We start from the raw sequence: 18,593 nt of genomic DNA, 5'->3' as shown, positions 1-18,593 counted from the left end.
TTCGCTGGGGATGGTACCAGATAATTCCTTATTCAACAGTAGCAGCAGTGCAGTTGCGTCTTGTCCACACGTTAAAAAAAACAAGCCAACAAAACCCCAGTCAAGTTTGATTACAGTAGAAATGTTCAATTAGCTGCAACAGGATTACTCCTAATTCACACTAGTTAACTCAGACAGGAATAAAGACTAGACAGCAAAATAAAGTACTGTTCTACTTTTTCTTTTTCTGGGTAAAATTGTTGTGCATGGAGTAAAGGTAAAATACTGAATGAAATTAATTCATATTCATCTGATTTGTCCTAAATTATGCAACACATTTTTCATCTTTTGGATTTATAGAAAGCAAGAGGTTGTGAACTTTCCAAGAAGGCCTGCTCTGAGTAGGAACAAGACTTGCCATAATAAACACTGATTTTTTTTTTTATTGTTGTTTTGTGTTTTTTATTGTTTTGTTTTTTAAGTTAAGTGTGTACAAATACCATGTGTTCTGACAGTCCTCACATGCCTCCATTTATGGGAAACACCACGTGGTATCGAATCAGGAAGGGCTGCGGTTAAAGTGGGAGCTCCTACCACAGCTGCTTCCTGATTTGGTGCCAGAAGAGTCACGCAGTGCAGTTCTACCTGGCCACAGCAGCGGTGCATAGGCCACAGTAGCCCTAAAAGTGGCTTGCGACATCCCTAATTAGTAGGGCTGTGTGAAATTTCACCGGCCATTTCATTCCCACAGTGTCTTGACCAATTTTGAGGTCAAAACAGCAAAATTGGAAAGAAAAAGGCTGTCAAGATAGCCTCAAAACAAAACAAAGCTGGTCAAAATGTTTCGAAAGTCAAAACATTTTGAACATAGGCTGGGGATGGGAAGTCAGTCCAGCTGTGCTGATTTCCCATCCCCAGCTCAAGATCTGGCAGGGGACAGTGAAGCAGCCCAGCTGGGCTGCCTCCTGTCCCCAGTGTGATGTAGCATGGGGGACACGGCAGCAACCAAGCTGGGCTGCCTCCCGCCCCCAGCACGATCTAGCACTCGGAATGGGGGGTCAGCCCAGTTGGGCTGACTCCCCATCCCCAGCGAAACCTGAAATAGTGTCGAAACAGCCTTTCTGTTTCAACGGAACAAAACAAAACAGCTGTTTCAACTCAAAATGAAGTACAAGACAAAACGTTCCACTGAACCATCAAAACTCAAGGTAAAACGTAACAGTGCCGTTTCGCACAGCTCTACTAGTTAGCATCATTGCTCTAGAGAGAATATTCTTTTCTTCCCACAGCATCCCCACACTGTAGCAAACAGTCCCATCTGTAGTGGATAGGCTGGTCAACATGAGTTGTCCCAGATCTGCATTTCCATTCTTCCCTAAATTCAAGCCTAACCTGTGTTTATATTCCCCTGCAGTGACAGAAGGAGCCACTAAAGAGCTGTACTCCGAGAGTAAGATTACACCTTGCAATTAGATCATGTTAAGAACACTCAAAACTTGAATGATGATCACACACTAAGGCTCATTAACAAGTGCTAATTGCCATTTTTAGGCATTTTAAAGAGTCAATCCTTGTGTGAGGATTATCTGTGAACTGTGCTACCTAGATTGAGTTAAATTAACTTCTGGGTGTTCTCTTAAGAAAAAAAACACCAATTTGAAAGACATCCAGGGTCCCAGGAGTCTATCTAACTATCAGCCAGGACTCTATGATCCTGACAGTTGGGAAGAGTCAGGCAATGGGTAGGGGATGGGGTAGGTAAGGGAAAAGGGAGTAGGGCAGGGAGGGAAAAAGGGATGAAGCAGGTAATGGATTCTGGGGGGAAGAAGTGAATGGGGCAGGACTGGTGTGGGGAAGAGGAAGGTAGAGGGAAGTGAATTAGAATTGGGAGGTAGTAGGAAATGGGAGCTGCTGAGACGTTACTTTCTCTGGACCCCAAGATTGCCCCCCTGCCTTTGAATTTACCCCTTCTACCCCTAGATCGCTCCCATGCCATCCAATTCCCTTCTCCACCCCTGTCCTGATCAGCCCAAGAGTGGTGCTGGTGGGATGTTTCCCTCTCCCTGCATGCTTCTGAAGTTTCTACAGAGCAGTGCCCCTGTATTCCCAGATTCAGCCCCTATCAGGCTCTGCAACTAAATGGGAGAGGGTAGGGCGGGCAAGGAGCTACAAGGCAGGTATGAGGCCTGGTGGGGGCTGGACATAGGTGTTTGGAGATAGCCCAGGCTACAGGGAGCCCAGAAGCAGGCAAGGAGGGGAAGCCCTCTTGGCTGCTGCCACCAAGAGTGCTCTTGGGCTGACTGGGGTAACAGAGCAGTGATCCATAGGTGAAAGGGCCAATGAGAGGGTGAACCAGGGGCAGTGGGGGATTTGGGGGCATGGAGGGAGCAATCCAAAGTAGTATGGAGGGCACTTGCTAACTCTAACGTAATCTCACCCTGCAATAAAGAAAGAAAGGAAGAAAGGAAAAACCGGGATATATGAAGCCTCATGTGATTTCCTTTCAACCCACTGAAATAACAGACATTTCTTTGGAGTCTAGAGAGCTTTTCAAAGTCTAGTGGACTTCCTTCTTTTAAAGTTGGTATAGAGTGACAATTACAGTAGAGTTTGGAAACGCCATCACAATTAAAAGGAAAATAAGAACTTCCGCTACATATAGGACCATTGCTCAGAAGAAATCCTTATGGCTCTCTTTCCTGTCAAGTAGGACAGTATGTCTGTACAGTTTTACTCAACAGAAAATGCCTCTCTAAAATCAGCAGCACCAGAAAGTGGCAAAACAATCAGAGTGTGTTAGAATGACAGGCCAACACTTGAGCTCAGACACTACAGCAAGGAGAAAAGACTGTACATGCAACATAAACAATAGAAGCATAGTCAGGGAATAGATGGTTTGTTAGGAAGGCAGCTAGTCCCCTTCTAAAGTAAGTACCCATTACTGTTTCAGTACAGTGGAGGAAATAGGAGAAAAACAGCACTTAAAACATAGCTAGAGTTTCATCATTTTCACAAAAATTTGCAGTGCTCATGAACTCATTAAGAGTTTGCCTAGCTTTTCATCAGAAGTACATGGAAACCTAATTCCAGAATATATATACTGTAACCGATTCCAGTGTTGGGGAGAAAAATCAGAGCAATAAGTAATTTAGAAGTATCAGAGAAATCCATTCATCATTTGATAGGATGGGATCCTGCCTGTAGCTTCTGTGCATATTATAGCTTTGAGAGTAATATACTTCCTTTACTTAATAAGCCACAGTTATTAGATTTTAACAAACAATTGATAACAAATTATTATTGAGCAAATGTCACCTTTGTTTCTTTTTGAATAGTTAAACTTTTTAAATAAAATTATTGAAAAGAATGTAAGGCAAAATCCAAGTGCCATGTTTTGGCAGAGGGGAGCTGGTTTTTGGTAGTAGCTGTTTAAAATTCACTGTTACTAGAAACATTCCCACCAACCACCTCAGTCACCAAAATATCTGAGAGAAGCAAATGCAAAAGCAACAGGAAAACAACCTAAACAAACTTGCATTGGATTTGACCAAATATTTACTGAAATAGTTTTGAGACATCTACTGAAAGGCAGATTCTCACACTCCTAGGACATTGTTTCATGTTCATTTTAGATGGCTCCTGGAGGTCTTAACCCCTGGATTGACTACACATTAACATGTGCAACTAGTTTGAAGCACCCTGTAGACAGCTTGAAGTTACACCACACTAGGGCAAGTTTACGTCTGAACTGTGTTACCCAACACATTACACTAAGAGGTAGCTACTCAAGGCTACACATTAATATAAGCCAATCCCCCTACCTCCTGCTGGCCTGGATTGGGCTCCCCTGGCCCCATCTCCTAGTAGGCCGAATCAACCCACTGCTCCCCCATCTCCCTGGACTGGGTCCACCTTCCCCCCCATCCCCTCCCTCCAGATCCTCCCCTTCCCTCCTCAACTTACTTTTTTGTGCCAGAGCTGTCCTGGGGGAATCAGGCAGAGAAGGGGAGCCTGTCTGTCCAGCCACTGCAGCTGCAGCCCTCTGGGCTGGGTGGGTATGGGGGGAGCCCCAGGAGTAGGGGGAAAGCCTGAAATGCGAGGGGAGGAGGGGGGTGGCATTCTTATCTTTCAGTCCTCCCTGCTGTTTTGTACATGTGACTTCTCCAAACTCAAGCTAGCATTAACAAATCGATCAACATTTGAGCAGACCAATTTGCAACATGTAACCAGGCCCTTACACGGGATAATATTGTATTTCAGATGATGGCTTGCAGACAAGTTGTACCTGTGATCCTGCAAGTCTCTTCCATGTGCACTTTCCCCAAAGTGAACTTCATGAATTCACATTTGAATGGCTAAAGTCCCCTATTCCTTCTGTGCATACTTCCATGTGAACAGCATAAGCAGACCATCACAAGAGTAGCCCCAAGGGAACTGTATTTTGCTCTTTGCTCTACAACTCAGACTAAAAACAGCTCCTTCCAAATATTTAGTGTCTATTCATACAAACGACCACATCAGAAAGGATTACAGGCAACCGCAGCTTAACGTGATTTCACTTAGCACTATTTTGCTATAGCGCTCATTTAAAATTAATACCCAATTTCACTTAGCTGAGCTAGTTCTGCTATAGCGCTCAGCGAAGCAGCAGCGACGGTAAGAAACAGTGAGTGGGAGCGAGTGGGCAGGCTCCAGCAGGGGCCCAGGGCAGGGCACCAGGAGCAGGGAGAAGCGGCGCTGGGGAGAAGCAGCAAGTGGGGGCAGGCATGAGTGTGGGGCCCCTGCCAGAGTGCCAGAGCCAGCAGGAGCACAGGCCATGGGCTGGTACGTGGAGTGACCAACAGGCAGGCAGAGGGATGAGGAGAGGTGGCACTGATGGTGAGAAGCTTCGGTAAGAAGCAGCAGTCACCAATTATTTCTATTTACATTAATGTCTGGAGAAAACGAGCTTCGTTTATTGCTCAGTTTTCCCAGAACCAATTAACAGCGTTAAACTGGGGTTGCCTATAATCAAAAAGTCGTGCCCACCTGGGTCTGGCCTTAAAGCACATGTGAACCCAGCTTCTTAGCCATCCTGCAAAGCCTGCGTCTCAGGTCCACATCACCGCTGCATTCTTTGCCGTAACTGCTATCCAGATACTGGCCGCTTACTTCACCCACCTCCCCCCTCCTCTCCAGGCTGCATTTTTTTTAATGGCTTAATACCCCATTGCTCTTATGGCCCTAGGTTAGAAAACAAAGCTATCAATATGCAGTGCCATAACCAAGTTGGCATTTCCCAATTAATAATGCTACCATTGCTCTCTTAAGGACCTTTGATATTTTCCTTGGAAATATGTTATCTCTACTCATTGTTTAGTTTCCTGCTTGCATGTCCCTTTGATTTAACTACATGAAATTAGACATGATAAGGCAGGCAAGCAAACTGAGGAAACTTTAGCATTTATAAAAAAAAAAAAAAAAAAAAAAAAAAAAAAAAAGTGCAGACAATATCTCCCTTGCTCTCTGTATTCCAAAAAATTCTCCCACTGAAGTCAGTGGAAGCTACTTGGAGTTGAGGTGCTACTTAACATGACTAGTAACTTTAAAATATAAGCCCCTTCTAGCAGACTGTTTATAACTAGTGTAATAGCTTAAATATTTTGTAACTGAATGATATTTGATGCCATCATAGATGCCAAAAGGAATTACTTAAGTAAAGGCCTTGTTCTATTGCCACCTCAAAAACAGCTTCTTTTCTACTGTATTCAGGAAGATTGAGAGGAGGCTTTGCTGTAGCACTGGGCAAAATGGTTCTCAATCTGTTCATGGGAAAAAAAAAAAATAGCTCACAGACAATGCCAGTTTATTATAGTTCATTTCTTAATCTCCTTCATTCTGCATCATTAAATTTATCCTGTTCACCCTCAGGATGAACTTTTTTTTCCTCCCTTCTATGCCTAACAGGCCAGTTGGAGACCTCATTTAATCCTAAAGAGCAAGAATGTTAATTGGGTTGAGAATGGTAATGATGCATTTAATTCCCTCATATATGAAGTGCTCTTTCACCTTTCAGAACACCTCTCTGTACCGGCATCAAAGAACTGAAGCTTGAATTAATATTTTTGGGTCTTCTAATATCATTTCTTTATTGCATCTGGCTGCTGCCGTGATCCATTACCAGTCCCAAATACATATAGGTGAACTAAACTTACTCCCCTCGGTATTTCTTTTCATCCTATTACTGCACAGGAGCAGATGTACAGTAGGATTTATCAAAATATGAAGGATTATCTTTGATATTCAGTTCCCGGAGTTAGAGTGAAATCAACTCCACGAAAATCAACAGGATTAATCATCTCCATTCTTGCTGACACCTCAGTCACCCTTAAATTTTAGGACTGTATTTGAGTCTCCAGTAGTTCTAGGTGCCAGTGAAGGCTAGTTCCAATAATAACACTTCCAATTAACAGTAAATGTTAATGTATAGGATTGACTAACCTGTTCTCACAGCATTTTTTTTAAATCATGGAAATAAATATCCCCATTTTACAGACACATTGATCAAGCAATTTGCCCAAAGGCCTCACATCAAGTCCCTTTCAGAATGAGGATTAAAACGGAAAAAAAGCTTTCTGGGCTTTTGCTTTGTCTACCGTACCAATAGTTCTTATTGGCCTGTTTTTGTAAGTATCCCCAAGCAACCCACACAAATTATGCCATTACCAATCATTTCTCACATTCCTTTAGATTCACATAATCATACACACTTACAAAAAAAAATCATATGGTGCGTCTCCCTGAATAACTGTTGAAAAGATAGTGTCAGTTCATGTCTGCAATAGAAGAACTATAATAATATGGTCTTGCAATTTTAAGACTTTTGATTTTGGCCAGGAAATGCTAAGAAACTCTCCCTCTGATAATGCCACCTGAAAACAAAAATGTTACACTTTCTAGGCATAGACCTAGGTTTAATTCTTGCTAGGCTGTACCCCTCCTCCCCCCAGTATCTCCCCTCCCTCCACCCCCCCAATCTTTAAGACGCATAGCTTTAATATTACTTTATCAGAAAGATTACCCTGACTACAAATCGTGCCTCCTCTGATATTGGAGATGGTAGCAGGGAAGAAAGTGGGGTGAAGAGCTGCCTACTTCAGCCCCAGTACAGTCAGGGATTTCCATGTACTGGACAAATTTTCAGCTGCTCCATTTTAGCAGTTCTCCAAGTCCTTTGTACCAAGAGGACACCATTATTAATATAATAAATATGACTTTAGCATCAAAAGAAAGTGATAGCTCTCTTCCTGATGACAGGTAGTATCATTTGTAGTTTTCAACAATGTGTGGCCCTCCAAGAGTAACACAGTATAGCACCAGTCTTCAGACTGTCAGCTACCTTGACCCCAGGAAAGCAATATCCGCCCCCCACCCGCCCCCCGGTGTAGTTTAGGCTTCTTGCCAGACATATTGTCAAGTTTTCTTACTGTGTACAATGGACACACTTTGAGTAGGCCTCTCTCTTCAGGCTGCTTCTGTAACTCCCACTTGACAGTACTGGGGATTGAATTGTAAACTCTTAAGTGAATAGAACCTGTAAATTAGCCCACTCAATTTGTTAAGCTCCTGTGTCAGCGTCCCTACTTCAAAAAGACTTCTAATTTTCAGTTTTGGAAAAATAATGTATTTGATCTGTATTGTATGATTCTGGCTCATGATTGTATCTCTCCATCTCCTACATGATGGATGTGCAACACAGGCCTTATGCTGCAAATATATTACTTGACAACTGAAACATGCGTAAATATAACAAATAGCATAACAGCATACACAAATCAATTAATCTGTACCCAGCTTGCAGCGTTAACACCTTGTTCTGTTTGCAGACAGGATTTCTTGATCATTAAGTACAGGGTCTCCCTCTGAGTCCCTGTTTTCCTCCTCCCCACTCCTAAAAATATAACCCAGACAGGAGATGTTGCTGTAGACCTTCATTCATTTTAATAGCCAATCAAGCCTGCTTGTATTTAAAAAGTGACATTATAAAATATTCTGTTCTAGTTCTCTACAACTTGAAAGATTTTTCTGATTCAATTGCTGAATGTGACAAAAAAAAAATCAAAATAATAAATCTCTTGAATTATAGTAACATAGCTCATCATTAGCTCCACAAATCTTTTGTAAAGTCTACCTTGTCATTTCAGAAATTCTGAGTTTGACCTAGTCATTGGAGCTGTTACTATGCCAATGACTGAAACCTGATACGTGGAAAAATTATCCAGCATTTATGATAGATACTGGTATTTCAATCCAGGCTCCCAGACGATGAATTAGATTCTTAATAAGCATACACAGCACAGTTAAATTTAGAAGAAGAATTTTAACTAGTTGCCAAGTTTTCATCTGAAGGTCATTTATAGATTTTTTCCCCTAGCGTAAAATAGACAGACCTCACTAGCCCTTCAGCTTGTGCATATTTCTGTGTGTAACTTTTAAAAACACTATTTCTTGTATTAATCTCATACTGAATAATTTAGTGAAGACAAGTTATTCATGGACAAGAATACCAAAATTATTCAATAAGCTGCTAGCACCATATCTTTTAAAATGTTCTGTTTTCATTAACAGATACAATAAAACTTATGTACAAGATTATTATTACTTGGCTTTGTTTTGTTAGAAGAAAAAAAACCCCAAGAAAATGTCAACCAGCCACATAGATTTTCTCATCTCTTCTCATATGTGTGACTACATACATAAATCCATAAAAATAATAGTAAGCGTTAACAGCATGAGACAGCAAGATTGAGATAATCTGCACTGTAGAAAAACAAAACATGGCTGTATGGCTGTGTTCTGAAGCCTGCTAAATATTATATCACACTACAATTTAAGATGCCCAAGGGCTTCACAATTTTAATTGCATTTTAATGATGGCAACTCTGTTCCATTATGCTCTCTGTTCTTTTCAAAGAAAAAGCACTTCAGACTTTAAAACCATATTGAGGTTCTTTCCACCTTCAAAACAGATGGGTATGATGGTGTATCCAAAATTCTGACATTAGAGAGTTTGGGGTGAATGAAGACTGGATGAACATAAGTGTTATATATCTAAATTATATATAAAAAGGAATAAAAAAACTAGAAGGCAATATCACAACAAAAAGGCACATACTTGGATTTAAAAAAAAAAAGACATACATTTCTATTTGAGCACTGTATCTTTATGCTATTTGTCTCTAAATACCCATAAAAGCTGTTATGTGTAACCTGGAAAAGTCTGGCTGTCCACCAAAACTCCTCTGCATAATTTGCCCTTTCCATGATGGAACATGTGAAACAGTCAGGTAGCATGAATCAACACCTGAGGCTTTTGAGATTTGAAGTGGAATCAAGCAATGCTGTGTCCCTGCCCCAATCCTGTTCAGGATTTTATTTTCTCTTCTTCTGCTGTATGCTTTTGGGACCACCACTGAAGGAATTGAGCTACATACACACTCAGGCAGAAAATTATTCAACCTCACGCACAGTGAGGAAACTTTTGATTCATGAGCTGCTGTTTGCATGGGAAGTGACTCCACACATGCCTTACAATCAAATTAAGACCACCAGTGTTATGGCCCGAAAACACTGATTCACCACTAGTGATCACAGTAGGTTAAATCTTATTGGATGTTGTAAGTAAATTCATTTATCTTGGCTCCATTGTTACCAACAGCCTGTCACTTGAGGCTGAACTGAATACCTGTATTTGCAAAGCATCAGGTAATGCGAGCATGCGAAGAAAATGAGGGTGGAACAGACTGACTGTTAAGATCCAGGTCAAAATAGATCATGTCTACATCATCAACACCCCCTCCCCCCCCCCTTTTTTTTTTAAAACAGTTGTGAATTTTGGACCATATACTCTATTTAATAAAAGTACCTCAACAGCATCCACTTATGTTGCCTTCACCTCATTCTAGGAATTTTCTGGGGCCACCAAGTTACCCATGCTCAGGTGTTGGAATGTGCCCACATTCTGAGAATCCATTCTCTTCTCAATCAAGATCAATTTTGATGGCTCAGACATATGCAGAGAATGAATGATGGCCATATACTCAAGGATCTCTTGTATGGAGAACTCTTCAGAGGAAGGAGACCATGTCAATGTCCTTATCTCCATTTCAAAGATGTTTGCAAGACTGATATGAAAGCAATGAACAATGACTGGGAGAAGATCGATGAGGATCACAGCACCTGCAAGCAGCCTATTAAGTATGGAATGAAGGCTTTTGAGGAAAAAAGAGCCCAACATGCAGAGGAAAGAAGAAACCTCAGCAAGAACTCCACACTACATTCAGGGCTGTTAGGTATGAACGTCACATGATAAATGCAGTAGGGACTGTCTTTCAGAAATTGGACTCTACAGCCGCACTTACAGATGTTCAATGAGCTGATGCCTCACTCAGCACAAATCTTTTGTCTCACAAGACAGATGCATGCTGCTACTATGTGTCTTTATGCTGTTTTGTCTCTAATTAACCATAAGGTCTGTTATGATTATAGAGAACACTTCTCAACAACAAAATACAGGATTAGAAAAATAAGTGGTAGAAAAAGAGAAGAGTGGTACTTATACCACTGAGGAGAACCCATCAGAATAATCGAAGTAATCAGCCATCAGAAGAATGGCATCCTACAATTTTCTTACTTCCATCTTATGGAATATGCACTGTCATTAGACTTCCATGTTTCTCATCATGACTTGAGAGAATTTAGGACTACCTTATTGGCCTATATTTCCCAACCTTCTCTCACTTTCTTATTTCTCAAGGAGATTGACTATAATGGCCTTATTACATATTAAACTGTGAGCTGAAAAAAAAGTGTTGATCGGAGTTAGTGCTAGCTCAGGTTTGGAACAGTTACATGTTTAGACCAGCAGAGGCCTGGAGGACTGAAAGGTAAGAACCCACCCCTCCCATTCTGGGCTTCTCCCCTGGACCCTACCAGTGTAGTGGCAGCTAGAAGTGGCTGCAGTGTAGTGGTAGCTAGAAGTCAACACTGCCCTATACATCCTGCTGTCTCAGATGCTCAGCTGCCTTTGTTATGCCTCTGTTTTTCTCCCAGTACGTGGTAATATATCCTGGCCTTCTGGGAGTCAGAAGTCTGATATCACATAAGTGTTTTATTTTGAAGTATGCAAACAGTACAGGATCTTGCAGGGGGAGGAAGAGGATACTGCAAAGGGGAACTAGCCAAACTCTGTAGCCTCTAGGAACAGCTGTAAAAGTAAGCAAAGGAGGGCCCTTCAGGCATTTAGGCTGCCTATACACATGCTCTTTGGCATTCTAATTAGAATATGTTGGTGAAAACTTGAATAAATTGAGTCTGCTCTGTGTTCTAATTAAAATGCTGAAATGTCACCACAGTGTCACGTGGATAAGGCCCTGAGCATTTTAAAATGGCTGAGGGGTGCTTTACCTAAACCATATTGAATGAGGTTTAGGTAAAGCATCCAAGGGCCATTTTTAAATGTGCAGGGGCTTAATACATGTGACAGGAGGCAGTTTAATTAGAGCAGCTGTCCAGGAGCCGGCCCTCACTGCCAAGTATGTGTATAGGCAACCGTAGAGCTCTTGGTACAATTTTAATTAGCTTTTCTGTAATCTGTTTGCTTTAGCTCTCATTTCCCTTCTTGGACTTTTCACTTCCACTTCACTTTGTACCTGCTCCTCTTTCCCTCTTGTGACAGCTGAAAATTATGTCCGTCTGTGTGATAAAGGTGCTTGCTGAAGGCTCTATGAAGATTAGACCAAGTGTTTTTCTGTCATTTGTTTAGATATTAAGCTACATGTTGTTGCTAAGAGCCTAATTAAAGTTAAAGATGTAGTAAAACCTTGTATGACGCAAGGCCTAGTAAATTTAGGAATGCTTTGATGTAGTAAGGCCCTGTGGCTTAGTTAAAATTAATCTTATCAAGAGAATGCAAGGCTTGTACTGCTATTGGTCAGGACAGTTGAAGTAAAAAGAATCTGAATGGCTGCAACTTATCAGCATAGCTCAGAAATTATAAATTGGCTGGCACATCCGGAAGTCATAACTCTGTGAAAGAAGTATTGATTTAAGATTAGCCGCTGGCCTGGATCAGTGGGCCTGTGGAGCTCGAGGACCCCAAGGATTGATTGCCAGGGTCCTTCCTGGTACCCCTCAGACAGCGCTGATTGGGGATGCCAGACTTCAATGAGCTTTGCAGAAGTGAAAATCATTATACATCAGGCAGAGAAGACTGCCAATAAGTTGTCAACGTGAATTATTTTTGTCTGTCTGTTGTTTTGTTATCTGTGCGTAGTCGTGTTTTTGTTAAGTCAATAAACCTTACCTTTCTACCCTCCACCACACAATCTCGAACCCTCCACAGGTGGCTGGGACACCTCTTCTCTACTGTGTAGTTGTCCCTAAATTTCTCTTCAATATCTCCTTTTCTATTTACTCTTCTTTCCTTGTTGTATATCCTCTTCTAATTTCTTTGTTTCAGACTACTTTCCACCTCTAAAAGGTTGATCTAACAGATTGTTCATTCTAGCTTGTTACATACCATTCTTCTACCCTGCAGTGGTCTACTTTTCTCTTCCCATTCTCCATCTACTTTTCTTATTGGTCCCTACATGTTACCATCATGAATATGACTAATAACATATTTTTTTCATCCAGGCAATCCATTTTTCTTTGGTGTACCACCCCCATTTTATTAGATGTCAATATACGGTCTACCATCTTTATATTACTTTCAAAGGAATTTGGAACCACTCAAATAACTGAAACACATGGCTAACTGCTAAACATGTGAGTAGTCCCATTGACTCCCATGAAATTACTCTAATACTGAAATTCACACATGTAACTTACTGTTCAACTAGGTCAGTGCTTTGTCAGCTTTTCCTGTTGTTTGCTTTTGCATTTATTTTGGACCTTATCTAGGATATACTAGAAGCTGAATTGAAATGATGGTGCCTCCAAGTCCTATAGTGTTTCATGCCATCTGTTGCAAAAGAACAAACTTTTGGACTGTTGTTGCTACATTAGGTGGTCATTTTTTAATATGAATTGAATATGATGTAATTATTTAATGTACTGTATTTTAATTAATATAATTAAATTACATTAAATGATACAAAATAAAACACACCATGCTATACACAAAAATATTTTGAGTTATCATCTTGGTCTCTATTTCCGTTGTTAAATGTGAAAACAAAGAGTCACAAAACAAGCATTAGCATAAAAAGTTCTCTTATAATCATCCATCTAATCCCTTTGTTATATCTTGTGCTTTTCAGATAAATTTCCTTCATGCAAGTTGCTGTTTCTAAGGGAATTTGACAGTTATTGGATGCCATTCTCTGCTGAGTAGGATGGATACCAAAAATAAAAAGTAATGACTCAGTGCTTGCCTATCATGACTCCAGAGTCAAAATGGTAAATATCTAGTAATCTTTCCCTAAGTTTTGTTTATTTTTGTCTCTATTATCACAAGCAGTGAGTTTCCAAACACTGAGCTATACTGATATTATAGTAAGTTTAATACTATGCATTTTAAGGACACACATATGAGAGGCTTTGGTAATGCTCCCATTGAAGTCAATGAGAGTAATCCAAGATCCCTTGCATCTTGCATTTTCCCCTGGACCATCATGGCTACAATAGTACAACACTACCATAACTCTCAAAATGTAATTTAAGCAAGTTGTTATTTCCAGGATGTCATGGGGTGGTGTCCATAGAGATGTCCGTGATGCCCCTAGGGCCCTGTGTCCGTGCCGGCTTTGCCCTGCAGTCACTTTCTCATCTTTGCCATGCCTTGATGGTTAAGAAACTAGATAGTAGGTAGGGAGGCTGCCCTCAAGTTGCTATGCAGTCAGGGTCCTGGTGGACCACACTAAACCGTGTGTGTTCTTAGATCCCCTGCTGGGTCTTGCTCTAAGTAAGTGCCTCGTGGGACACCCCAAGCCTTATGGGCTAGATGCGTGACTCTAAGAGTGCCCCTTTACCATGCCCCATGCCTTGAAGGTGGTATTCAAACATTGTCCCTCTGAGGCCTTTATTTAGCTCAGCCTCTTATCATCAATGAGCTCTCTGTGCCTCTGTCTGATCACCCTCACTGGCACTGGGCTCTCCACATTGTAGTGTGCCCCAACAAGGCTTCCTCCTCCCCAATAGCCTCAGCTCATTCCACCAGATTAAACAACTAACAATATAAATACAAGCCCCTGGGCTATAACAAAACAACAACAGCACCACTGAAGGTTGCACTCTGCCCCTATAAAGGGGCAAGCTTCTCCCTCAACAATGTGTGTCCCCTACTCCAGATACTTTAGGAGCTCCTAGACCCCTTAGTCTTACCAGCAGCAGAATAGCCAAACAAGCATCTCTGAATAGAGCTCCTCCAAGAGTGCCTTCTTCCTGGTTGCTGCCAGAGTGCTACCTACCTCCAGTCTCAGCCCTGGGGCTTATATGTGCCCAGGGCCCCACCTTCTTCCAGTCAGCTGACCAGTTACAGGCGTCAGCTAATTCCTTCATTAACCTGCTGCCACAGCAATCTGCACCTGTAGGAGTTGCCTGGCTCCTAGGGCCCTCTCTCTAGGCAGCTTCTGCCCTTATAGAAGCAGGCACACCTTAGTGTCCTGTGACACAGGAGCTGTACTTGTTTATTTCGTATCCTAAAAACATAAGAAGTGTCATCCATACCCACCTGGCCCAATCTCCCATCTCCAACTGTGACATATAGATCCTTTAGAAGAAGAATATATGGATGGGGCATGTCTAAAGCGATCCATTCACTGACATACCCTTCCTGGAATCAACTATCATTGATTTAGGATTGTCAAATGTTTATATTTTTAGCCCTTTAGGAATATCTAATATTAGAGAATCTACAATTTGCTTCTGACAATGGAAAATACATATACCTATATAGATATCCATCTAGTCATCATCTTAATTGCATTGATGGAAAGTACTTAAAACAACACATTGCTATTTAAGTTGTTCTGGGCATTTCAGGCTACATACTGATAATACCTGGAAGTGCTGTACATAAATTATACATACTAACTAGAATGACTCACCGTTTCATTATTGATGAGGAAAGGGTAATTTTTTCAGATCCAGTTCTTGCTTTCTTATTATCACTGACATACCTTAAATTTTGAGGAAAGTTTACCTATGAGAGCTTCATTCCAGGTGATGAAAGTGATAAAGTTACATTAAAAAAAAAAATATGCATCATAGGATTTTTTCAGTTCTTCTTTTTAGCAAATATAAAGACTGGTACATTAAGCCATATTATTTTTCCTCCCATTTTAAATTTATCCCAGCCACAAAACAGCAATAGACAGTCCTTTGGCCCCCCAAATCATCATTATATAATATAATGCTGCTGGTTTCATACAGTAATGGCTGCCTACTCGATGCATCAGCTGCCTGAAGCCACAGGTGGAATACCTGTGGAAACAGCATAAGAGAGTTCTTGCTAACCAGCCTTGTCCCTTCACACACTGAAGTTCAGTTCCAATCTATCTACGTTCCCCACTATGGAGAAAAGGTACAAGGGTTGGGTTTGCTATATATCTGAACAGACACTGTATGATGTTCTCCAACTTAAGGATAACAGATAAAATGTACCTTTTTTTTTTTTAGTCTGCTTTTCAAATGTAGGTATAATTAAGTTTAGCAACCTTAACCAGATTCCTTGTACAAAAGGGTTTATCTGTGGGAGGAACTGGGGGGACAGTGTTCAATTCCAGTTCAAGGATATTGGTTGTAGCCATGTTGGTCTAAGGGCATACACCGACACAAAACTCTTGGAGCAGAGGTGATATATTTTATTAGACCAACTGAATACTTGCAAAGAATATTTTTTCTTTGAAAGCTTTTGGGCTCAGATGCCCTTCATCACGCAAAGGAGAAATCAAAGATATTAAGAGTTCTCCCAGGTAAAAAGGAAACCATCTTGCAGAGGAAAGACCAGAGATGTTGGGGTTTCTCCTGAGTGGAAAGGCCCTTAGACCAACATGGCTACAACCATTCAATATCCCTGAAACATGGAAGATATCTTTATTTTGCCATTTTGAAATGGATCTTCACAACTTGAACGAGGAAGAAGCTAAATTCAACACCCTGCTTGACTTCTGACACCTTCAGGTAACCAAAATGCTTCAGTCATTTATCTTCTCCTAATTTACAGGTCTCACAGAGTAGCTTTTTTTATGAACTGACCTTTCCACTCAGGAGAAATCCCAACATCTGTAAAGCTGTAAGTCTCTGGTCTCTCCTTCTCAAGCTGAAGTTTCCCTTCTACCTAGGATAACTCTTAACATTTTGATTTCTACTTTGCCTGATGAAGGGCAGCTGAGCCCAAAAGCTTGCAAAGAAAAACATTGCAACTATTTAGTTGGTCTAATAAGAGATGTCACCTCTGCCCCAAGAATTTTATTTCCGGTTCAAAGACACTTGTCTAAACAAGGAGGAGAGGACCATGAGGAAACAGAAAATAACTCTGCATCTTGCTCATTAATGGGAAAAGCCACTTTAGAAATGCTACAACTACATCTGCAGTTTTTTCTCTCACTGTTAATGTGTGAGAAAAACAGGAATGAGAAGGAACTTTGTGCATGTCCACGTGTATGTACTAAGCCACAGATTTCAGTTCCTTATCTAAAGTCCACTAAGGCACCTTCCATTGATTTCAACGGCCTTTGAGCTAGTCCAAACGATGGTTGTTTTCTTTTCTTTTCTCTACAAAGAGTCAATGTCCAGACACACTGTGTAGAGAGATTGGCTACATCTGCACCTAAAATATCATAGGAACATAGAGTAGGAAAGGTCCTGTAGAGATCCATGACAAGTGTTTGTGTAACCTGGTCTTAAATGCCTCTCCTGGTAGCCTCATCCAACTTTTCAACAACCTAAAAGTTGGAAAGGTTTTCCTAATACTGTTTCCATCCTAAACTTGTTTAGGCAAAATGAAGTTGATTTCTTCTTATCTTGTCCCCAGTTGTTACCAAGAATAATTAAGTACTATCCTAATGTACTTCCTAGTGCAGAGGTTGCCACCTAATAATGATCCAAGGGTGAAGACATGACTGTAGCCCTATCCATCTTTTCATACCAACAGTAGAGACTCCCTATGCCTGAAAAAGGGTGATTGTGCCTGAAAGCTGGCAAGTGGCTTTTTTCCAACTCCTCAGTTGGTCTAATAAAAGATGTCACATCTACCCAAGGAACGTTGCCTGCCTCTCTCCATACCAAGTGTTTACAAAAGATAACATTAACTTCATTGACATATCTGGTATGTTGCTCCTGTAGACATGCCATAGCTGGCTTTCAGATAGTTGGTTTGCAGGTTGTGGCAATGGAGTTTTAGCAATGCAGAGTTCAGCAGAGGCTGAAAATCCACCTGGAAAGCCAAGCAAATACTTGACTTGAACAGATAACTTGTGCTGAGCTCTGTTAGGCCCTGAATAGAAGCTTGTAAAAAAATGCCTTAAAGATGATCTTCTTAACAAGAGTAGAGCTGACAACAAGACCCACAAAATAGCGGTCTGCAGCTTAACTATCTTATCTTTGTAGATAAATATTATTTACCCTTTGTAGATGAGAACTGTCCTTCCTTGTATATTAGCACTGTTTTTCTGAATTGTTAGTGGAAAATTGCTCATCCTTGTACTATTGTTTTTGAGCACGTTGTTGTTTTTTATAGTTAACTATAAGAATCATTTGTAAATGTACATGTACAAGACAAAAAGATGGGCTAACACATATACTGACATGCCAGAATTAAAAACTGTCACACTTCTTTTTCCTTACATTAGAAGAAACCTGGACAGTTTCTCCCTGGTTATAATAGATACCTATATTTTTGAGTTTTGTAAGTATTTTATAGTATTTCAAAATTGTTTTGTAACTGTTTTGCCTGGCCTTATTTAGCTTTGTATCCAAATAAATGGGTCTCTGTTTGATCTATGGTACTGACTGTATGCCTGTGTTAGTACTTCACTTTCTCTCTGAAACTCTTTACATTAACCAGATTTACCTAACAAGCTCCATGCTATCTCATCTATGGTACAAGCAGTATCCAACCACTTAGTTTAAAGCTAGTTCAAGTACATCTATTCAAGCAGAAGTAATGGCAGTATAATAATACCTTGAACATGATATAGCTGTGGTGCTTTCTGGGTTTCTGGGCCACTGTGTATTCACTACTTTTCATCAAGGCCTGTACCTGCTAGGTAGAATCTGACCCAGAGCTTGGGAGTGTTCATGCCAGGATTTTTGGTGGAATTATTATAAAGAAGACTAGCCATGAAGTTTGACTTCATCTGAATTTTCTCAAAGTTTTGGGGTATTTAAATCCATTTATATTTATTAATCGTCTCTCTTCTCCAGAACTTTTAGTCTCTTAAAGACTTTCTGCATCTTAGGGAAGTAAATTTCATCCTATGAAGTGTGCAAGAGGTTTTTTATGCCATCTTTCTGATCTCTATTGAAATCAAGTAAAAAAAAAAAAAAAAAAAACCTACTTCTGGAGAGTTTAAAACAAAATTAAAGTATGAAATTTCACCAAAATCACTCCAACACTTCCAAAAGTTAAG

At 40.6% G+C, this 18,593-nt stretch overlaps 1 long non-coding RNA gene across 2 annotated transcripts in view; it reads left to right on the top strand.

Moving 5' to 3' along the window:
* Nucleotides 1-17,969, top strand: part of LOC149874309 (uncharacterized) — a 39,401-nt gene extending 21,432 nt beyond the window's left edge. The window contains exons 3-5 of one of the 2 annotated variants that reach the window (XR_016443789.1): nt 9,924-10,310; nt 12,655-12,786; nt 13,281-17,969. This is a non-coding gene — a long non-coding RNA (uncharacterized LOC149874309). The remainder of the gene's footprint in view (nt 1-9,923; nt 10,311-12,654; nt 12,787-13,280) is intronic. The other variant, XR_016443791.1, reaches the window with a different exon arrangement.
* The last annotated feature ends 624 nt before the right edge of the window (nt 17,970-18,593 follow it).

This window comes from Crocodylus siamensis, chromosome 1 (genome assembly GCF_052110815.1).
Source record: "Crocodylus siamensis isolate JL-2025a chromosome 1, ASM5211081v1, whole genome shotgun sequence".
Taxonomy (NCBI): Eukaryota; Metazoa; Chordata; order Crocodylia; family Crocodylidae; genus Crocodylus; species Crocodylus siamensis.
This window is presented reverse-complemented; position numbering and strand designations above follow the sequence as displayed.